The following is a 23208-nucleotide window of genomic DNA, read 5'->3' on the forward strand; positions in this document are numbered from 1 at the left end:
AGGGGGCACCTGGATTTGAACCAGGGGCCTCTTGATCTGCAGTCAAATGCTCTACCCCTGAGCTATACCCCCAGTTACATGCAAACTTTCATTAGCACTTCTTCAACTATGACACCATACCCAGACTGCCAACACGTTTATTACCAGTATCACCTTTACATGTTCAAGAAACTCACAAGCTTTTCTCACTGAAGTCTGTCCTCATGCATTTCCCCTCTCCTAACTTAACTAACCCTCCAGCATCTTCTCTTGAGTTGTGGTGAGGGACCACCTGTGACCTGAAAAGGACAGCTGATTCTGATATTCACCCTAAATCCAAACGCAGGGATTTGATCCTAAATCAAGGACCTCATCACCCAAGGAGAGTCCCATGCTCTAAGGACTCAAGAGAAAGAAAATTATTTCACTGCATGACTCATCCACTCAAGAAAAATCTAGATTTTTGGAAGACAGGTCCTATAATCCATGTCAAGCACATAGTGACAGATAAAACATTGTCCCCAGCCTTCAAAAAGGTTTAATCCAAACAAACCTATATGTAAAGACGTTTCTGCAGAAGTGTCAGGAAGCTAAGCAGAGGCCTGTGGGCTTCCCATGTAGTTGACAAAATCTTCCCCAGGAAGAGTCCAGATTCCTCAAGCCTATGAACTCACAGGTTTCCCACAGTGACTGGCAAAGACTTTACCTTAAGCAAAGTTTGTACCTTAGTGTAACTAAGGCCTGAGGAGAACACAGAACACAGGAGGACATAGTACAGGGCATTCTGGAACAACATTGGAGCATAAGGGACAATATGAGTGGCAAGGGCCTTTATTTGAACAATAATAATAATAATAATATAACAATTATCTTGGGCATTTTTCCTCTCTGGCATCTAAAAAAGATTCTAGAAAGGGGGCACCTGGATTTGAACCAGGGACCTCTTGATCTGCAGTCAAATGCTCTACCCCTGAGCTATACCCCCATCTACTTAAGTATGTCTAATAAGCACACTAAGACTACATGATCACATCCTAGTTGCCAACCTGAGATTATCATTGGCAGGTTCTCTGTCATCATGTGCTGTCTCCTACTAGGCCCAGCCCTGGACTACTCTGCACTTCTGACTGTCACCTCTATGATATCCAGAACATTCCTTCCTAGTTCCTGGCATGGCAGAAGCATTAAATCATGGGGCCTGCTGTTAGCATGTCTTTGAGATTCACCTAGATGAGTGACCCAGAGAGTTGGCTCCACAACAAAGTTTTGGAGGTGAGGAGTGAAATAGAGCCCAAAGGAAAAGTTGGAGGATCCCAATTCAGAATCCCTTCAGCAGGCTCTCTGGGAAGAAACCTAGGATGAAGGTTGTCTCTGATGAGCTCTGTGGACATTCAGATCCCCAGAGAGTTTAGAGCTAATGATATAAACTTTTCCTCTCCATGGTATACATCATATCATTATTTATAGAGGAATATAACAATTGACTGAGCACAAAGAGTTCAAAATGACTGAATTGTTGGGATCTGAACGATCCCTTTCTCCCCAAACTCCAGGGGAGAATGCCTGAACCCCAAAATCTATGAAAGAGCACTCGGCCTTGCCTTCCACCGGCAGAAGGCCAAAGGCGTACTCTCATGGACTTGCGCTAAGTTGAGGAAAGGTTGCTGAAGCCTCCCCTCCCCCAAGTCCCCTCACATGTTACCAGGAGCGGGGGTGGAAAAGAAGGCATCAGGGACACGCTGCTATGGTGGGATTCGTCTCAAAAACTTTAATAGGGAAAGGTACTTGTATAGAGGTAATGGCGGGAAAGAAAGGGGGCTGGCCAAAGGGCCAGTCATAGGCTAAGGACCATGTCCATCAAGTGATATCACGAAACTTCCTTTGTGGGCGGGACAACCCCATCATGGTGGCATGCACGTGTTCACCTCCCAGGGGCGGAGACTTTCTTTTCCGGTTGAGGCCAGAAGGTGGGAAGGACTCCCTCCCATTGTCCCAAGGCTGGTGGAAGGGCAGCCTTCCACCAAGGCCATAACAATCCCCAACACCTGAATGAAATAAAGATGGTGCACAACATCAAAGAGAAAGTCAATGAAGATAAATCTTGAAAACATCCAATTGAAATACTGAAAATGGAGATCTTAATAGCCCAAATAAATTCTCAATTGATAGCACAGTTAATAAGACAAGTTGGAAGTATAGTATAGAAATGGAAAATAAAGCATAAGAATCATATCAATTAGTCAAAGACATTGAAAAAAAGCTAAGAAAATGTGAAGGGAATATGAAAATCCTCTGGGTAACCATCAAAAGACCAAACTTACGAATCATAGGCATAGAAAGAGAAGAGATGCAAGAAGAAAATCTAGTCAATGAATAATAGCAGATCTGTGCCATAACAGGGCAGAGGGTTTACTGAACACGGAACAGGAAAGATCAGAGAAGAAAGATTCTTAAACAAATACAAAACAAAGAAAGCTCATTGAAAGCTGCAAAGGAAAATCAACAAGACACATATAAAAGCAACCTCATTATCATAGAAGCCAATTTCTCATCTCTAATTGTAAACACAAGGAGGGAATAGAAGGACATAATACAAACCCAGAAAAAATACTTATTGTTTACTCACTTTACTGTATCCATTGAATTGTCATTCATAAATAAGGAGAAAAAACACTTTCATGATAAGTAAAAGATAAAAGAATACATGAACACTACACCAGCAGAAAAGAAGATACTTAAGGAATTCTACACACAAAAAAGAAGGTAACACACAGAGAAAAAATACAGGAAAGAGTACTACTAGATGAATAGACTAACAAAAGAGAAGTAGGAAGGAAGCATTATCAAAATAATGAAATGACAGGAAATCCAATGTATTTGTTTTGTTTTGTTTTTGTACTTGTCCTGGGGCTTGAGCTCAGGTCCTGGGCTCTGTTCCTTAGTTTCTTTTGTTTAAAGCTAACTTCTGTTTGTTGTTGTTTTTTAAAGTTGTTTTTATTGGAGATAAGAGTCAAATGAATTTTCCTGCTCAGGTTGGCTTTGAACCGCAATCCTCAGATACCATATCCCCTAGTAGCTGGGATTACAGATATGAGCCACTGGCACCTGGATCCAACATAATTTTAATGTGAGTACTCGCCTGGTCTCAACTGTAGAATAAATAAAAAATGGCAAGTTAGATTAAAACATAAGACCCAACCATTATTGCCTAGAAGAAACACATCTGAGAAAAACAAACATTGGCTTAATTTAAGTAGAAGTAGTTATATATGGTAAAACATACTTTAAACTGAAACTAGTAAGAAGAGACAATGAAAGTAACTTCAAATGAATAAAGGGCATCAAGAAGAAATAACAGTCATTAGCTGATATAACCTAAAAGTTTCTGTGCCCAATGTCTTTAAGCAAATAGTTCTGAACTGACAAGCGTTTACAGACCCTAGCACTATAATAATGCACTGGTAAATGCCCAGGAGATGTAGGCAGCTTCTCTCTTTTTCTTTGGCTGATGGCCTCACTCAAGGACAGCTTAATACAGCTTAATACTTATATAATACCCTCACATTACTTACACAGATTAAAAATAACAACTACAGAATTAAATGGTCCTATAGAACACACTGATTTAATAGACATCTGTAGAATATTTCACCAACACCTGCACAATTCACATTCTTCTTGGAAGCTTATGGATCTTTCTTCAAATTAGATGGCTATTTTCTAAAATAGGACCTAAGACCATACTTTAAAATTGAAATAACTCTTGTACTCTATCAGAAAATGTAATTTGACTAGAACTGAACAGCGCAAAAATTTACAGAATGTATTACAACACACAGAGATAGAACCAAAAGTTGTTGGCCAATGGATCATGGAAGAAATAAAAGTTCCTAAAATCCAGTTAAAATTAAAGCACAGCTTACCAGAATGTTTGCGATACAGTAAAATCGTGGCCCCCAATAAAGTTTATAGATATGCAACCTTATGTCAAAACAAAAATTGTCCAGTGCTTGTGGCTCACACCTGTAATCCTAGCTACTTAAGAGGTTGAGACCTAAGGATTACATTTTTTTTGCCAGTCCTGGGGCTTGAACTCAGGGCCTGGGCACTGTTCCTGAGCTTCTTTTTGCTCAAGGCTAGCACTCTACGACTTGAGACATAGCACCATTTCTGGCTTTTTCTGTTTATGCGGTACTAAGGAATCAAACCCAGGACTTCATGCATGCTAGGCAAGCACTGTACCACTGAGCCACATTCCCAGCCCCCCTAAGAATTGCATTTTAAAGCCAGCCTGGGCAGGAAAGTTTGTTACAGTCCTATCTCCAGTTAACCAAAGAAAAGCTGGAAGTGGAGCTGTGGTCAAATTGTAGAACACTATTCTTACACACAAATTCTCAGGGACAACACCCAGGTCCTGAGTTCAAGCTCCAGAACTGGCACCAAAAAATAAAAGCAAAACAACTGCCAAAACCCCCAGAAAGGTCTCAAGCAAATAGCACAGTGATGCACCGCAAACTTCTAGAAAAACAAGAACAGGCTAAATAAAAATTTTAAAGTGGGAGCTGGGGATGTGGCTTAGCTGTAGAGTGCTCACCTAGCATGTATGAAGCCCTGGGTTCGATTCCTCATTACCACATAAACAGATAAAGCTGGAGTGGTGCTGTGGCTCAAGTGGTAGAGTGCTAGCTTTGAGCAAAAAAGAAGGCAGGGACAGTGCTCAGGCCCTGAGTCCAAGCCCTATGACTGGCAAAAATAAAATTAAAGTGGAAATAAATAATAAAAGTTAGGGCAAAAATTTTTTAAAGTAAATGTAGAAAAAATATACAACACCCCCCCCCCCAATGAAACAAAAATTTGGATCTTTGAGAAAATAAATAACATTGACAAATGCCTAGCCAGTCTAACCAGAGGATGGAAAAATAACAACTTCAAAATTAGAAGGGGGATATAAAATAATATACCACTGAAATCTTCAGTACCATGAGGGAATATTCTAAAAATCTACATTCAAATAAATTGGGAAATTTAAAATAAATGAGGCAAATTTCTAGATTCATTTAACCTACCAAAAGTCAATTAGGAGTACCTAATCACTTAACCAGATTTATAGCAAGCAATGAGACTAAAACAATAACAAAGAGGCTCCCAACAAGGAAAGGGGTAATCTGGACTTGAAACAGGGACTTCTTATTCTGTGGTCAAATGCTTTTTTCCATGGCATACATCCCTGTGGTCTCAGAAGATGCCTAGGAAATCCCTTTTATCTATGTTGTAACGTTCAGTAATACAAAGTAGAATGACAGCTTGGGAACAACTTTATAGATGTGGACACACTTGACTGAAAAAACACCTTCCCTCAGCTTTACAGTCATTGGAAGCTGTCCCTGAGTGGGGCCATCAGCCAAACAAAAAGAGAGAAGCTGCCTACATCCCCTGACCATTTACCATTGCAGGCTGGTTATACCATAAATGGCTAAATCTCTCCTCCCTAGACCACCAGCCACACATATCCTTTAGAGAAAACAGAATAGTGGCCATTCAGAAGTTAACAGAGACCTTCCATAGTTGGCATTTGCAGCAACAGCACTACAGAATCCCTCTTCTCCATGGTGGAGCGAGTGAGCCAGACCCTTGAGTTCGAGTTGTTATTTGCACAGGAGGGGGACCCAGAAATGAGAATCTAAAGGACACCAGACTTAAAGGAAGAAAGCAGAAATGGACATGAAGGCTGTATAAAGCTACCTGCTTTAGTGATGGTAACTGTAATGGATGAAGAAAGAGTAAAATGTGAGCTATAATTCCTATGGGGAAAATAAGATGTGGAAGGGGGCACCTGGATTTGAACCAGGGACCTCTTGATCTGCAGTCAAATGCTCTACCCCTGAGCTATACCCCCTTTCCTACTCAGAGTGTCTCATAAGTACTTCTCACCTTCCCAGTCACATCCAGCATTCCTTCTACATATTGAAAGTTTGTGCTTTTCTCTAGAGTTGGAAGATCATCGCTGATTCCTCCACAACCTCAGCTGAAAAGGGTCCTTCTTTAGCCCCCATGGTCCTCCCAAATTGGACCCTGCTCACATGTCTGCACATGCGCCATTCTCAGTTGTAAGAGCAGCATAGCTAGAAAGCACTGGTCTGTAGTACACTGGTCCCTTTAGGATTTAACTATCTGATTTCTTTATGTTATATATTACAAAACCTCATCTGAAGAGAACCAGCCTCATTTATCTTGAGAAACCTGCAGCCCTTGTATCTAAAGACATGTCTGCGGGCTGTGGATCTGTGTGTTAGACGTTAAGGATGGTGGTTTGGTAAGGTAGTAGGTTTCCTAGGATCCTGAACAAATGCTAGGAAACATACAATAGAATGAGGACTACTACACTGGGAAAGCAGATGTGTGTCGAGCAGATAGATCCATGCTCCCTGGGGCATGACATAGAACGGTGACTGTTTGCATGTGGTCTTTAGAGTAGAGTAAGGGCCTCAGGTGACAGTCAGAATCCAAGGACTGTTTATATAGCCTGTTCCGTGGACCATAATCTCTAATACTATGAGCTGAACTAACATCATTTCCAACAGAGTTAACTCACATACTTTTTATACAAGGAAGGCTGACTAACATACTTCCTTAAAGACTCAGGGTCAGAAAATTAAGCAGTAAATATAAGAAGACCCATGGACTTCTTTCGTACTTGGTAACCACCTATACCTTAGCACTGCTCCTCTGCCCATGATAAGCACCCTGCCTCAGTGGAGGCCTGCTCTTATGAGCTTCCAGGTCTTCTTACACATAGGTCCTGGTGTGACCTGCCTGCTATGAACAGCAATTCAATATCCCACCAAACAAGACCAAAGAAATCAGCATAGTGGTTCACACCTATAATCCCAGCTATTAGGAGGCAGAAGTATGAGGACCGAGATTCAAGGCCAGGCCCATCAACATATTTAGATGCTACTTTTAAAAACTTTGAAAGTAAAAAGACTGAGGACATTGCTGAAGTGGTAGGGGTGCTTGCCTGTCGGGCTCTAAATTTATGCCGCAAAACCAGAAGAAAAAAAACCCACTAGGAAACATTTAGTATTTAGCCCATCTCTCCAAAACAGACAGTTCCAAAGAAGGAGCAACCAGTGCACTGGCCTAGGTAAAAACAGACATGGATGTCCTTGGCATTGTTCGTTTGTTTTTTTTAATGTATGCAAAATCCCACAAGATGGCAGAGTTATTATTTCCTACTTTACAGCTGCAAAAACTGAGATACAACCAAAGGTGGACAAGTTCTCAGAGGAGGCATCGATCTCTTCTAGCCCACCAAGCATCCTGGAGGCTCTGCCACACAGACAAGCTCAGACATCCCACCAGAACTGTGTTTTGTGATGTTTTGTGGTTGCTGTTAGTTGTAAGCACAAAGCAAGCGATGCTAACTCCAAGCATGGCCTGCCTTCAACATGTGAGTCAGATGACTGTAATTTGACCATATTTCTCTGGACATCAGCCTCCTTTAAGTATTCATCTCCAGGTTAGCTCATCTTTGTTAGCGTGATCTCAGTCCCCGCACCCCCCATGTAACTTCCAAAGAAAAATTTAGCATTTCAGAAATGCAGCTCACCACTCAGTGCCATTGTTACTTCGTTGAAAGTATGAGGTGAAGGGTACAAGTAAAATGGGGTGCAGGAAGATGAGGAATGGCTTACCATGAGGAACTTCTGAGATTATAAGGGAGAACCCAGGTTCGATCCAGAGACCACTTGATCCTTAGTCAAATATTCTACCTTTGAGTTATACCCCAACTTATATACAACCTCCCATTAACATCATCCCTTCAATAGTGGTCTCACCTCCAGTCTTTTTTCTACTCATAACCTGTTATTGATGGGCATTTCCCAGAAACTGGCAAGCTTTCCCATCACCTTCTGCCCTGCCTTCTATTCCCCTGCAACTTCAACAAGACTCCCCTGGCCCCCTGTTTCTACTGAGAAACAGGGAAGGTACCAGCCTTTAACCTGGAAATGTTGCCTAGTGTTTCTTCTAAGTCCACACAGTGATGACAAGAGCTGCTAGTTCTGAGCCTTTGATGAAGTTCACATACAGCCCAAAGCAACAGCTCATATTCCAAGGCCCCAACAGAGTGCTCATTATTTCATTTCCTCGTTTATTTGCTCAACTAATACTCAAGACACTTGTTAGTTTTCAGGACCTATCATCTACATCGAGAATACAGAAACAGGTAAGACTTTGTCCTTGTCCCGCAAAGTATCTTCGATTGGAGACAAACCCAATCTCCCAGAGACAAGTCACAAGCAGAGCCTGAGTAGAATTAATTGTACAAGGGGACTTCTCTATGGCAACTAAAAGAGATTAGCAAGGGGGCACCTGGATTTGAACCAGGGACCTCTTGATCTGCAGTCAAATGCTCTACCCCTGAGCTATACCCCCCACTTGCCTATGGGTGTCTAATAGGCACTCTAATCCCAAATGGCCACACACTGGCTATCATTATCCTGAATGGGTACCTGCCAGTGTTGCCATCGCAGGCTTCTCCCACTACACCCAATTCTGAAGCACTCGACACTCTAACAACGATGCCCACTTTGCAGAGAGGCAGCGGCATTGTGTCGTAGAGGCTGGCTATAAGAGCATCGTTCAGACACAGCGACAAGCGTGTGGTTCAGAGTCGGTGATGGAACAAACACTTGGGAGGGGTTTAAAAGGAAATAACCCAAACCCGGAGGTTCTGACGCAATGCCAGCCTATGAAAGAAGCATGACAGCAAGTCAGCTGGGCACATGACAAAGGATCAGCTCAGCCTCTCTGGGACAATGAGGACTAGATAAGAAGGCTGACTTTTTGAGCAGCCAGAGGTAAGGCCTCTGGATGCTCTGAGGTGGGAGGAGGTGTCTCTTCTTTGTCGACTTTTCCCCTAGAAGCCACCACTATGAGGCCATCAAATTACATAGATTTCCCAGGAGTACGTGAAAGCACCGTGACCCCCAGGGGCTCAGCATTCTGAGGCAAAGTCTCAAGCTAGGATGCTAGAAAGGCAGAAGATCAAGTTGATCATGGTGATGACAGTGTTTTCTTCTTAGGACAACAATTTATTTATTTTTTATTAGCTAAGAAATACTTCTGGTAGGTATTCTATCCAAAGTTGAAAACTGCCCAGGCCTGGATGTATCACTTAACTAGGAGAACTTCTGCCTGGTAAGTGGAATAATAGTTTAATAATTTTTAAAAATTGCAAACTTCCATTAGTAGTAATAACACAAGAATGACAACAACAGGCTCAAAAGACTCACTGGTATGTTCTTTGGTAAATTTTTCCCAATACTTATCCAAATGTCATCAAGTTGATGCAAGTTATTTCAAAAAAATAGCCAGCGGGGCGGGTGGGGGGGGGAGACAACTCTTCTCAATTTATTCTGTGAGTTGGTACAACCTTAATATCAAATTCAGAGAGAAACTGGGTGGGTGTTGAAGGCTCATGTCAGTAATCCAAGCCACTCAGGGGGCCAAGATCAGAGGATTACTATTTAAAGCCAGCCAAGTCAGAAAAGTCCTCAAAAGTCTATCTCCAACCAACTGGCAAAAAAAAAAAAGTGGCCTGGAAGCATTGCTGATGTGATACAGCGACAGGCACCAGCAGAAAAGCTTGATGAAAACATGGGGTCCTGAACAAAGCCCCAATACTAACACATACTACAAAAAGCCCACAGAGAAACAAGTCATTGACAAAAAAGAAAATTCAAACAAACAGCTGAGGCAAAAGGATATAACATTTGAAATAAGAATTCAATAAAGATAGCTATTTAAAAAAAATCAACTCAAAATATTGGAAATGAAGAGCTCAATAAAACAACTCAACAGAAATCCCAGTTGAAAGAACCAAACAGGGCCTGGGAACGTGGCTTAGCGGTAGAGCGCTTGCCTAGCATGCATGAAGCCCTGGGTTCGATTCCTCAGCACCACATAAACAGAAAAAGCCAGAAAGGGTGCTGTAGCTCAAGTCATAGAGTGCTAGCCTTGAATAAAAAAGAAGCCAGGGACAGTGCTCAGGCCCTGAGTTCAAACCCCAGGACTGGGGGAAAAGAGCCAACCAACCAGACAAATTGAAAATAGGGTACCAGAGACTAAAGATAAAGAAGAGGAATTAGAACAGTCAAAGTTATTGGGCAAAAAAGCAACACTAAGAAGTGAATCAAGCACACCAGTCCTGGGGTCACCATCAAAAGACAAAAACCTATGAATCATGAGCATACAATAAGAAGAAGAAATAATAGAAACTAGATAACCCATTCAGTAATATAATAGCAGAAAACTTCCTGACCTTGAGAATCGACTGTTATCACAGTGGAGTCATTGACAGAACATCAAGCAAGCATCATCAGAGAACACATCACCACGGACATATAATTACAACACTCAATATACCAAAAAAGAAAAATATTGAAAGCGGCCAAAAATAACAGTAGATTTATCAGAACAAACTCTAAGTACAAGCAGGGCATAGAAGGTCAGAGACAAGCCCTGAAAAATTATAGAGGTCAACTCAGATGAGGGTATCCAAAAAGCTGTCTTCCATAATTGAGGGAGAAATAAAAACTTTCCATATTAAACAAAATATTGATGAATTCCTAATCAGTTATTCGTCTTTGCAAAGGGATCATGAAGGAATCCAGCACGGAGAAAAGGAAGACAAACAAGAAGAAGAAGAAAAGAATCATAGTAGATGAGTATGTTAACAAAGCTTTGCGGGATTATGGAAGATCAGGAAATGGAATAGTACTTTCAGCATGAATAATGAATGTTGATGATTGCCACTCTAATTAAAAGTCAGTGAATGGAAAATTGGATTAAAAAATAAAACTCATAACAATAGAAAATAAAAATTAGAAAATCAACAAGGCCCAACCATTTGCTGCCTTACAAGAATGACATCTCAATGACAAAAGCTAATATAGGCTAAGGTGAAAGAATGGGAAAATATTTTCCAAGAAAATGGACTCCAAAAACACAGGAATACTTACATCTAATGAAACACACTTTATGCTTAATCTAGTAAGACGAGACAAAGAAAGGCACTTCATATTTCTTATAAAGGGAAAAATTGAGCAAAAAGGAATAATAATCATTAGTATATATTTACCAAATATTGGGTACTCAAATACTTCTGGACCTACATGGACTGATAGGCCCTCATATATAATAATGGAAAATTTCCATACCACAAATTTACTGATAGAGAAGCTACTGAGACCAAAAAAAATCAATCAAGAAATCCCAGAACAAATGAAACCATAGAACAAATGGACTTAAAAATATCTACAGACATTTCTCCCCAACAGTTACACAATACAAACTCTTCGCATCATCCCATGGCAATTCCTCAATATAAACCATATTTTAGGACACAAAGCAAGACTTAGGAAATATTTAAAGTTGAAATAACATCCTGTACTCTATCAGAGAACAAAGAAACAAGCAAGAAAGCAATCAAGCAAACAAACCCAACTGTGGACTCTTTCAAGGTAGAAATCCAAGGGAAAAAGCCCAATTGACCAATAGGTTTTTAGTCTCAGCTGTGTCACAAGCTACCATCTTGGTGAGTAAAGTAAGTCACAGGACCAGTCCTAATCAAGGGCAGAGAATCAGGCTTCATCTCTTATTGGAAGATGAATAAAAAGAATAAGAACTGGAACCAACAGGTTTTTCCCCCTGGCCCCAGGGTCTCATCAGAGTTCAAGACCTTGTGAACCACATTAACTCCTGGTGAGGTTTCTCTGGATCCAGAGGTCTACGAACCTAAATGACAAGATTCCTCTTACTTGAGCACCGCCCTCCCCCCCATACAGAGGAAGAGCACAGACATTGTACTTCAAAATATTCTTGTAGCACCTTGTGAAAGACAGATGGAAAGAAAGCTCCTGCTTTCTACATTTTTACCTAAAATACCCTTAACTACCTCTGCAGGTTCAAGAATATTTTCTGACTTCCAGATTTTCAGAGTCACATTTTTTCCAACTTTCCATAGTAGAGTCCTTAAAAAGAAAAAAAATGTAGTTGTCTTCTTCTTCTTCTTCTTCTTCTTCTTCTTCTTCTTCTTCTTCTTCTTCTTCTTCTTCTTCTTCTTCTTCTTCTCCTTCTCCTTCTCCTCCTCCTCCTCTTCTTCCTCCTCCTCCTCCTTCTTCTTTTCTTCTTCTCCTCCTTCTCCTTCTTCTCCCCCTCCTCCCCCTCCCCCTCCTCCTTCCCCACTTCCCCCTCCTCCTCCTTCTCCTCTCTTTCATCTTTTACAGTAGGGAGAATCCTGAAACTTCTACCACCTGGAATCAAAATCAAATACTCATAAAGATAATCGAGGTCTTCCTTTGGCAGGCAAATACATACAAGGAAAAATTACCTTCCTAATTCAGAGCATGATATACTACTGACACCTCTTCATCACAGAGCATTTAGTGAGTCAATACTGTAATGCAGCTATATCTTTTCTGACATCTTCAGCTTCCTCAAGTCTCCGTCTCTATGTTGAGCTTGTCTTCTCAGTAGAGTGTCAGCCCTGGTCTCCCAGCCTCCCAGGAACCTGGTGGTTTCCAAATGCAGCTCAGAACTGAGTGACCAGCTCTGGACCACCCCAAGAATCATTTCTCCTTGGCAGGGAGCAATGGTGAAAGTGGGGTATGCGGAGCTGAAAGTGAGAGGAGACCAAACAGAGGATCAACAGGGTCTCTCATGAGGCAACTTTGAGATCTATTGTGTGCACTTTACTAAAGGTGTGGATATTCCAGGTCAAGGTGGCCTGGGGGCTCCTCACAGGTTATAGTGTTAATACAAACAAGAGGGACAACAATATGGACACCTGTCATCCCTTCCTTCATGAGACAGAGACTCACAGGTTGTTTGTAGAAACCCAAACTAATGGCAACCTATGAATTTCATTGCGGGCATTCCTAAGATGAGTGTGGTTAATATAGGTACCAAAATTAAACATAAGCAAGGGGGCACCTGGATTTGAACCAGGGACCTCTTGATCTGCAGTCAAATGCTCTACCCCTGAGCTATACCCCCTGTGGTACTAGTATTGGCCTAGTTAATCCCTTTTATTGATGTAGTAACACTCTGTTCTGGAAAGTTAAATTATAGCTCGGGAACAACTTTGTAGAAGTGGCCAGACTTGACTGAAAAAAAAACACATCATCTCCTCATCTCTCCTCATCTTTACATTTGTTAAGGTCTGTTGACTGAGCTCATTTCCATTGGCTTTGTGCTTCAGTCACAGGTGGCTCGCTCTCTCCTCCCTGGGCTCCCAGTCCGCGCATCTCCCCCGGTGAAGACAGAAGGGCAGTCACTCCCAGAGTCCCACCGTTCCCTGGATTGGCATCGGCAGCAACAGCTCTACACAACCCCTCTTCTTCCGGGTAGAGCGGCTGGGCCAGGCTTTGATCTTTGAGGATGAGGCAGCTGTGCGGTGGGCCCTGGCACGGAAGAAAGCAGTTCACAAGTGGGAATGTCCACCCAACATGGACAGCCAGGTGGTGTGATTTGCCGTTCTGGTCTGACCACCACCCCAGCGCAGCCCACTGCTGTGATGTAAAGAACAGTGAGATGACCGACTTTCCGCTCCTGGGGATTCTGCTATGTATGCCTGCTCTTCTCTGGGAAAAGCCTAGAAGAATTCTGAATCACAGTTCCTGCCTTCTCTTAGTGAATCCAATAGAGGTGAAGGAATTAGATACATACATGAGAAGGGGGGGGGTCTGAAATAAAAAATCGGAAGGACACCAGGCTACAGGAAAGCAGAGAGAGGGATGCAGCAACTATTAAGGCTAAACTGTAGCTTCCATGTTCTAAGGATATAATATAAACGGATGAAAGAATATGAGCAATAGTTCCTGTGATTTAAAAACACTTAAAGAGGGAGCACCTGGATTTGAACCAGGGACCTCTTGATCTGCAGTCAAATGCTCTACCCCTGAGCTATACCCCCTATGTACTAAGCACTGCCTAGTCAACCCCTTTCTTCCGTGTGGTAACACTGAGTGACACAAAGTTAAATTATAGTTCAGGTGCAACTTTGTAGAAGTGGCCAAACATGACTATAAAAACACCTCAGCTCTACATTCCTAAAGCCTGTCTGTAAATGAGACCATCAGACCCACCTCCCTCTCCACTTCCTGTTGCCATTCTGGTTTCCTCACAAGTGGCCCACTCTCCCCTCCCTAGGGTCCTAGCCTGCACGTCTCCTCCAGAGATGACAGAGTGGTTGTCACTCACACTGCCACACGGTTCTAATCCTGGGCATCCGCAGCAACAGCCCTACAGAACCCCTCTTCCCGCCGGCAGAACAGCTGAGCCAGGCTTTGGCCTTTGAGGTTAGAGCCAGTGTGCGGTGGGCTCTGGAACAGTAGAAAGCAGTTCACAGAAGTGAGTGTCCACGCAACCCAGATAATCCCCATGATGTGATTTATCTCCCCAGGTGCACCCAATAGCTATGATAGGGAGGCACAGAGAGATGACTTAGGGTTAACTGGTGCTGTTGGTTCGTTGGAAGGCTGCTGCTGTGTGTGTGTGTGTGTGTGTGTGTGTGTGTGTGTGTGTGTGTGTGTGTCTGATCTATTCTAGGGCCATTCTGGCTCCTGGTCCCTTTCTTCAGTTTGCACTGAAAGCCTGCTGCCCAGCCTGTCTCAGGGACCATCTCCACTCAGTCCCGGACATTGTTCCTGTTCTTCTCTGTCTTACATGGGATGCTCTCTTTTTTGGAACCCGAGTCTTGCATGTCTCTTCATTTACTTCCCCATTTTGGCGGACGACATCTCCCAATTGCTTCCCGTGGAAAGTGAGTGGAGGTAAATCTCCTAAGACCCCACATGCCTAAGAAGGTCTGTAAGTTTACGCGCATACTTGATGGGTAATCTTTTGGGGTGTGATTCCTACTCCTTCTCATTGAGAAAGATGTCGACGCTTGTCTTCTCACGTCTAGCGTGCTGTTGAAGACTCAGGTGCCGTGGTGACTCCTGCTCTGTGCGTGTCACCTTTTCTGTCACTCTTCACGGTTTTTTGAGATCTTGTGCTGGTATTCTATGATCCCATGGTGCAGATCACTTTTAATTCATGGTGTTGATGGCTTGGGCAGTCTTTTGCTGGTGGGGGGCGGGCAGTACAGGGGTTTGTACTCAGGGCCTTGGGCTTGGGAGGCAGGTGTTCTACCACTTGAGCCCCATTCATCCCCCGTGGGAATCTATGTCTTTCATTATGGGTAATTTTATTTCATAAAATCCTTCCGTCATTTCCTCTCTCTTGAACTTTAAGTGAGTTGATTTCACTAGTTTTACATCTTTTATTACCTCTTCTTTTGTTTTTGTTTTTTTTATTTGCTTTATAGGACACTGCCTTCCTTTTATCTTTCAAGTCCTACCTCTATTTTTTGTTCTCTTTTTAAAGAGATGTTCCTTGTTTTATAAGGAGTTTTTCTTGTTTCACGCATAGAATACTCCCCCTTTTCCCTCTCAGTATATTTGTTTCCTTTACTTCTTGTCAGAAGAGTCTCTTTGCATCTGGCATTCTATCTGGCAGCCTGTCTCCGGGGCCTCCTCTTTTCCTGCTTTCCCTATTCTCTATGTTCAGAATCCCCCAGTGTGCCGATAGATATAAACCTGAAGCACGATGAAATGGGAATCAGATAGATCAATTGTCCCAGGGTTAGGATGTGGGCCAGTGAAAGCCAATCTGTGACCGTCATGCAATAGAGACCCAGCAGTCACAGAGCCTTGAACCAAGGACTGCTTGTATACAGACACAGGTCCACCCGCAATGGAGGCTGGGTTTGACAATATTGCTCAGGGCATTGGGTCCTGGTACCTTGTGTCTGCTGTAGACAATAATTCAACATCCCCCAAAAAGATGAACCACAGATCGTGAGTGGTTATGCATCCCATCTTCTTTGGAGGCAAAGGTAGAAGGATTGAGGTCCAACGCCAGCCTTTGGTTTTTTCCAGGGCCCAAAGCGAGAGGACAACAGGGAGGTGGAAGGCCTCACCAGAGCAGCTCCCGAGACCTACTGCTTGTGCACTGCATTAATCCGGTGTAGTGTGCCCGGTAAAGGTGGCTCACATGACTTGAGCAGCTATAGTTGTGTGATGGAGTTAAACCCTGTCCGTAAGAAAGAAACTCGTGTCTTTCCAGGTCATCTAACCCTGACAGGAAGGTTCTAGAAGTCTCAATGAATGGAGACCTCTTTACTTGACATAGGGCTAGGCTAAACTGGATATGGCTAAGTCAGCTACCAAAATTGCCCATCAAAAGGGGGCACCTGGATTTGAACCAGGGACCTCTTGATCTGCAGTCAAATGCTCTACCCCTGAGCTATACCCCCACTCAGAAATAACCTCCCATTAGCACCTTTTCAACAGCGACACTACACCAAAGCTATCATCTTACTTATAACCTACTGTTGCTTCAGTCTGTTCTAGAAACTCTCAAGCTTTCAACATTGCACTCTGCCTTCCTCTCCTCTCCAACTTTACCATAGTCCTGTCTACTGTTTGGTGGGATAAAGGCAACAAACTTGGGCCTGAAAAAAATACATCTGACTCTGGTGAGCAGAGGTCACTGCTACGGAGAGCAAGAAGCACCCTGCCGACCCCCCACCCTCTCCCCACCCTCCGGCAGGAGGAGTTTCCTGAAGAGAGACCCAGGAAGATTCACCAGAAGAAGCCAGAATCCTCAGGGCCAGGGACCTCCTGGCGGGCTGCACCCCCACAGTGAATGAGCCCCTTGGACACTGCCTTGAGTTAATCCTGTGTCTCAGCATGCGTGAATGGCTTCCCAGACAGCGCTCCGCTATCCTCCTCTGGAGATTGGGGGGGGGGGGGGTGCAGAAGCAGAGATGGAAGAGAATCCAGAGCACAAGGGAACAGTGCACCGCACACATGGGACAAGGCAAGGGGGTTAGGGCCTTTATTTGGCTCCTTGTTACTGCTTCAGGACTTTTGCCCTCTGGAATCAAAAAGAGTGTCGTAAGGGGGCACCTGGATTTGAACCAGGGACCTCTTGATCTGCAGTCAAATGCTCTACCCCTGAGCTATACCCCCTCTTGTTTATAGATGTCTAATAGACACTCTAAGCCTGCAGGGCCACACCCTGGCCGGCACCAGGCTGAGATCAGCACCTGCTAGTGCTCTGCCATCATCTGCTTCTTCCTACCGGGCCCAGCTCTGAACCACTCCGCACCCGTGACTGTCACCTCCACGAAGACAAGCACGCGTTTACTAGGTCCTTGTGAGAAGGAGCGGCATCATGGCGCTCCGAGCCAAAGCAGCTTCAGACTCTTTGAGAGGAGTCGGGCTCGAGGACCTGACTGCCCAGCAGACCCTTTGGAGGAGATGGGGGAAAGCAGGGCTGAGCCAAAGCAGAAACTGCGGGCTCCTGGATGAGAATTTCTCGACCTCACTGGTGCACGGGTTGCTCACGCCTGCAATCCCAGCCACTCAGGAGGCTATGGTCAGTGCAGTATGGCTGAAAGCCAGTCAGAGCGGGAAAGTCCAGGGGTCTCGATAGAGGTAGAGCGTCAAGTGAGAATGGAAGGCCCTAATTTGAGGCCCCAGTGCCAGCACCAAAGAAAAGAATTCTTCATAAGGAAAATAATTAAAATACTAAATATACATGTTTTTTTTTTTAAAGGAAAAGAAAAAAAACTCTTCCATTTATTTTTCTGAGAGGGGCCACGGGGACGCTGTATGAACAATTCCGACCCGGAGAGAACCTGAAGCGACTCGTGAAATCGGTGTCTTTCCCTGGTATACATGTGAGACAGAGCAGACAGACAGTGGTTAGGTCGTGCCCAAACAAAACACGCCTGATGAGTGACCAAATCATACGGAGTCTGCATTTATAACAAAGGGCCATACCCAGACGAAATTCTGTGGGACAGAGTGACCTGCGTCTTCGGTCCCCTTGGCCCTTTTCCTCTCTGAATCTCCCTTCGAATAATGGCTCAACACGTCAGCCAAAAGATAGAACCCGGAGAAAGTTCCCAATGTGTAGACAGAGCCTGCCGCTGCTTCTGCCCTCCACGCCGGCTACCTGTTGGTAATGGCTGTCCCGTGTCATTCAAGGACCTTAGAGCTCTCCGGTTCTCACTGTGACATTCTTCTGTCCATTGGGAACTGCTTGAGGGGCTTGAGTTCTACCCTCCTATCTAATGAACATTCTAGCACCTGCGCCGCTGCCTCGAGCATGGGGTATGTGCTGTAGGTCTCCTCAATTCTAGAGCCTTTGTGGGAACTGACTAGCCCTTTCCACACAACCTCTCTCTGCTTGGCTCTGAACAGACAGCCTTGAGTCCTGGGCTCCTTTCCTCCTGACACCTGCCTTCCCAGGCCCGCAGCTCTGACGGAGCAGCTGGGTTTGTCCTCTCTTCAATCCCAACCAGGGCAGAAAACCAGTCCTCTATTCTCTATTGTCTTTGGGGCCCTTTGCTTGCAGTTCACCCGGAATGTTGTCAGCCTCGATAGCTTTCCCCTGAAACTCTAGGCTATGGTGGTTTGGGTTTTGTGGAGCTCACAACGCCTCAAAAGAACAGACCGGAAAAAGAGAGAGCGCTGGAGCATTGGCACACAACCGCCGTTGCAGCCCCTGAAAGACTGCAGCAGGAGGGGCGCCAGTCAAGGCCAGCTTTAGCTACACAACAAGACCCTGTCTCAAGAGCACGTTGGGCCCTCGGGCGCCCGAGGCGTTTGGTCAAGCCAGGCTCCCCAGGGCGTCACGAAGGTGGCATCTGACCAGCAAAGCCTTTCCGTATCTTTCTGTAACTCACACTGTGTGTGTAGTCTCTTGCGGGGACCGGGGCGGGGGGCGCAGAGCTTGCAGTATGGATACATCAAAACGAGGAAAAATAAGAAAACAGACCAAGAGAATTTTCCAGCCAAGAAAAGTGAGCCTGGAGCAAACAGGACTGGAGGAATAGGGAGGAGGGGGGGAGGAGGAGGTGTCCCATGGTGCAACAGGACCGTGGGGAGGGGGAAGGGTCAAGCTGGTCTCCTTACCCTCCCACTGACCATAGGGCGTTCTGGGACTCAAGAGGCAAAAGGAAACTTTCCTCCTGCTACCTTCAGTGAGCAAAAGTCAGTGGACGCAGGAGCACCCGAGCTGAGATCATCCGTCAGAGGCTTTGCTCAGAAGCCCGCGTGCCCTAAAAAGCCAATTTCCTTTCTAAATCGTCACGCAGGGAGTGGAGACATTACCGTGGCCTGCCACTACCCCTCCCAGCCACACGCCGCTCCGTCCGGTCACCTGCCTGCCGTGTCCTCTGCTCTGTGCTCACCGGGCTCATCTTCTCGCTTTCCCTCACCTCTGTGCACCCCGACTTTGTCTGTGACGATCCCAGTCTCACGCCACCCTCACTCATCCTGGGCTGAAAAGGAAAATCACTGTTTGACTGCTTATGGTTGTAGAGAGCTGGGCAATCTGAACTGCGTCTACGGTGAGGATCCCTGGATATGAGCAGTTGATTGTGCCCGTCGCCCACAAAAGCCCCCAAATTCCCCCTAAGTTGTCCTCGAGTTGAATTTCAAGGGGCGGTCTGTATCGCCGATAAGACCAGCCAGTGATTCTGAGGCCACGTCACCTGGGTAACCTTTAATTCTGCGGTCCCTCTGTAATCCAAACTTCATTAGAGCTGCTAATTAAGCACCTCCGAAACCAGTAAGTACCCTGGGTTACGCCAGGTAACGGATTCACAGCTTTTTAATTGAGGAGGTGTTTCAAGGGGGACTGGTAAGCAGGACAAATTGAGGCCATTTAGGTGTGGGAAAAGTCCCAGGCAGGGGTGTCTCATATTTGAACTGGGGACCTCTTGATCTGCACCCGAGTGCTCTACCAGTGAGCTGTAGCTCCACGTCTGCCTGGGCTTCCCCTTTACCTTATTTCACTAGTGTTGTCACACCAAAGGATTCCACGCTGTACTGTGTATGTATTGTTCTTAGCCCGGGGAAACAGGCAGACACCCTTATACTCAGTAGAGAACGCTCTTCCAGTCATGAGCTCACGGTTCCATCCCGGGAGGCCCCTCACTTGTCCGAGAGGCTCCTTTTCACCCTGCAGCCACGATCTGAATTCCTTCAACACACAGAAAGCTCCTCCTTTCCCCTTATTCCATATCCGATGGGCATTGGTGGGGAGAGGGCTCTAGGAATCACGGCTATGCTGTGTGAGCCATTTCCCCCCAAAAATGCTTCTCAACAAATCCTCCCAAATTGCAGTCTCATGTAGCAGGGAGCTCTTATTCACAGGTCAGCTGCGCAGGAACCATCGGCAGGTCTGAGCTGGGCTTCACTGGCTCTCCTTCAAGCTGCGGGCCCATCTGTGCTTGATTTGTCTCTGTTTAAGGTTGGCTCAAGCCAGCTCCACATGCATTCATTACGCAGGAGGAGTCACAGGTGGCAGGGGACACTTCCGTGGCCGTGACAGAAATGCGAAGGGGCAAGTCCAGCGAGGCAAGCAGCCCTGTGTCCTAGGCCGCCCTCTCATTGGGTCAAGCAAGTCACATGACTGAGCCACCACCGGGACAGGCAAGCAGGTTCCACCTCCCATGCGAAGACTTGAAAGGAATCGATAAAGGACGGTGGCCAGCAGTTTCATCGCCCTCCCGTGGTCTTCCCTCCTGTTCAGAGGCACATCCAAAATACTCTCCTGCTAACCCAAAGCCCCCAGGGTCTCGTCCAATCGGAGTCCAAGACGCTGTGGACCAAATTAAAGACCTGGTAAGGTGCCTCTTGATTCAGAGATTTATGAGCTTACAAGACAGGTTTTCCGTCCTCTCCGAAGCCCCAGAACAGAGAAACCAGAGGAACTGACTGATTGTGGGAAACATTTATGCTTCAAGATTGGGCCAAAGGGGAAGAGCACGAGGTCACAGAAACTGACCACAGAAGAGAAAGTGTTCATGGTGGCCCTTTCCTTTCGTCACAACCTAGCCCACTTCTAGATCCCAATCATTTCCAGGCTTTTCGCAACCACATGACATGAAACTCAGCCACCCAGCACAGAAGCACCCCAGGATTCCAGAATGTTCATGGATTCAGCCCTGGCTCAGCTCTACGGGAAGGACTCCTAGGCCGTGTTCTGCACAGCCCGGGGCTCCTTCCTCTGAGGCCCTTCCTCTCCCATCCTCCTCCCCGGGATCTCTGAAGACGTCACTGGAAACTCTGTGCCTCTGGGTGGCTGGGAAGTTTCCTGACCTCCACCTCCCTCAGGTCTTGGCTTCCAGGTCATGCTCGTCCCGCTTGGTCCAGCCTGAGCCTGACTCCACACGTACTGCCGGTTAGGCATCTGGAAAGGCAGGGATGCAGCTCATCACTCAACCCTGCTAGGTAGGGACCACACCAAGTACCGTTTCTCTTTCACCAGCGAAGGTGAAACAAAAGGCGGGGTCTGCAGGGGTAAACCAAGAGATGGGTGTGCGGGAAGCCATGAGCCCTACCGTGTGCTGCGGTACCTCCGAGGAGGGGGGCCGGGCGAGGAGGCCTTCGGGCGTGAGGATGATTATAGCAGAGTGGAGGAGGTAAGGGGTAGCAATGGAAGGACACCAATGTGGCCCAGGTCAGGCATCCCTGGGAGGAAAGCTGTAGGACTCTCCCTGGAAGCCACCAGTAATGGAGACCTAATTTCCTTCAGGGCCTACACTAGAGGCAACAAGTGTGCAAAAGAGAAGGCTCACTGCGTTGCCCAGGCTGGAGTGCCGTGGCTATTCACGCTTCTGAGCAACAAGAGTTTTGACCTGCTCCTGTTTGAGCTGGGCCAGTTCTCTGCTCCTCAAGCAACCTGGTGGTCCCCGGCTCCCAGTCGGCCGCCATACTGATGTTGAGCTTAGAGAGTACTGTATACAGATTAGCACAGTGCAGTGCAGTCTTGGGCTCCGTGATCCTCTTCAGCAGCCCCACCCTAGGTGAGTGTAAGTTTCTTAGCTGCAAAAATGTCATGTAAATAAGGGGGCACCTGGATTTGAACCAGGGACCTCTTGATCTGCAGTCAAATGCTCTACCCCTGAGCTATACCCCCAATGGTAACTAAGTTACCTAGTTAATCCTTTTTATTGATGAGGCAACATCAGCCCTATAAAGTTAAATTACAGCTCGGAATCAACTCTACTGAAGCCACCAGACTTGACAGGCAAGTCCTTCCCTCAGTTTGTCATCCTTTCAGGCTTGTGACCGTGAGCCAACGACAAGGGGAGACGCTGCTGTACCTCTCCTCACCATTTCCCGTTGCGGTTTTGGTCTAGCCCACTCTCTCCTCCCTGGGCTTCCAGCCCGCACATCCCCTCCCCCCATGAAGACAGAAGGCAGTCACTCCCAGAGTCCCACCGTTCCCTGGATTGGCATCGGCAGCAACAGCTCTACACAACCCCTCTTCTTCCGGGTAGAGCGGCTGAGCCAGGCTTTGATCTTTGAGGATGAGGCAGGTGTGCGGTGGGCTCTGGCATAGATGTAAGCTGCTCACAGACGGAAACGCCCACCCAACATGCACAACCAGGTGATGTGATTTGTCTTCTTGATCTGACCACCACTCCAGGGCCCCCCACTGCTCTGGAGAGGGGCGGGGAGTGACCTGGGGCTAGCTGTTACTGTCCGTTCCTGGGAAATCTACTGTAGTCCGTAGCTGTCTTATGCTGTGGAAAAGGTCAGAATAACCCTGCGTCGCAGCTCATGTCCTTTCTTGGAGAATACAATAGAGTTGGAGACATTAGATATATGATGGGGAGCCTGAAATGAAGAATCTGAAGGATACCAGGCTGCAGGAAGAAAGTGGGGACGGATATGGCCATTGTGCAGTGCTGACCGGTATCTTCCAGGAGTCATAATTATGATAAGGGAAAGCAAAAAGAGTAAAATATAAGCAATAGTTTCCATAAGTAAAAAAGAGAGTGAGAAGGGGGCACCTGGATTTGAACCAGGGACCTCTTGATCTGCAGTCAAATGCTCTACCCCTGAGCTATACCCCCTCCCCTGTCCTGAGTGTCTAATAAGCAACTTTCATCTTCACAGTCACACCCAGCAGCCCTACCAATTACCGGCAATACGCAGAACTGGGTCCTGATCTTTGCTTTTAGCTGTTGTTACCCTTAGGTCTTTGGAGAAGCCAAGTGTAAGTGAGCACTTGCCCCCCCCACACACACACCCCGGACTGAGCACGATTCATGGGCTCCTGTGGAGAAGAGCCATTTGCCAGCCATTACAGCAC

At 45.8% G+C, this 23208-nt stretch overlaps 10 non-coding genes across 10 annotated transcripts; all 10 read right to left on the reverse strand.

The window, feature by feature from the left end:
• Trnac-gca lies at positions 1-72 on the reverse strand. The gene has a single exon. It is a non-coding gene; the product is annotated as a tRNA-Cys (tRNA).
• An 820-nt stretch (positions 73-892) lies between these two features.
• Positions 893-964, reverse strand: Trnac-gca. The gene has a single exon. It is a non-coding gene; the product is annotated as a tRNA-Cys (tRNA).
• A 4839-nt stretch (positions 965-5803) lies between these two features.
• On the reverse strand, positions 5804-5875 carry Trnac-gca. The gene has a single exon. It is a non-coding gene; the product is annotated as a tRNA-Cys (tRNA).
• Positions 5876-8343: 2468 nt separating this feature from the next.
• Positions 8344-8415, reverse strand: Trnac-gca. The gene has a single exon. It is a non-coding gene; the product is annotated as a tRNA-Cys (tRNA).
• A 4551-nt stretch (positions 8416-12966) lies between these two features.
• Positions 12967-13038, reverse strand: Trnac-gca. The gene has a single exon. It is a non-coding gene; the product is annotated as a tRNA-Cys (tRNA).
• An 847-nt stretch (positions 13039-13885) lies between these two features.
• Positions 13886-13957, reverse strand: Trnac-gca. Its single transcript has one exon. It is a non-coding gene; the product is annotated as a tRNA-Cys (tRNA).
• A 2313-nt stretch (positions 13958-16270) lies between these two features.
• On the reverse strand, positions 16271-16342 carry Trnac-gca. The gene has a single exon. It is a non-coding gene; the product is annotated as a tRNA-Cys (tRNA).
• A 646-nt stretch (positions 16343-16988) lies between these two features.
• Trnac-gca lies at positions 16989-17060 on the reverse strand. The gene has a single exon. It is a non-coding gene; the product is annotated as a tRNA-Cys (tRNA).
• Positions 17061-21954: 4894 nt separating this feature from the next.
• Trnac-gca lies at positions 21955-22026 on the reverse strand. Its single transcript has one exon. It is a non-coding gene; the product is annotated as a tRNA-Cys (tRNA).
• Positions 22027-22897: 871 nt separating this feature from the next.
• Trnac-gca lies at positions 22898-22969 on the reverse strand. The gene has a single exon. It is a non-coding gene; the product is annotated as a tRNA-Cys (tRNA).
• Positions 22970-23208: the final 239 nt, after the last annotated feature.

The sequence above is a fragment of the Perognathus longimembris genome, chromosome 2 (genome assembly GCF_023159225.1).
Source record: "Perognathus longimembris pacificus isolate PPM17 chromosome 2, ASM2315922v1, whole genome shotgun sequence".
NCBI classification, from domain to species: domain Eukaryota; kingdom Metazoa; phylum Chordata; class Mammalia; order Rodentia; family Heteromyidae; genus Perognathus; species Perognathus longimembris.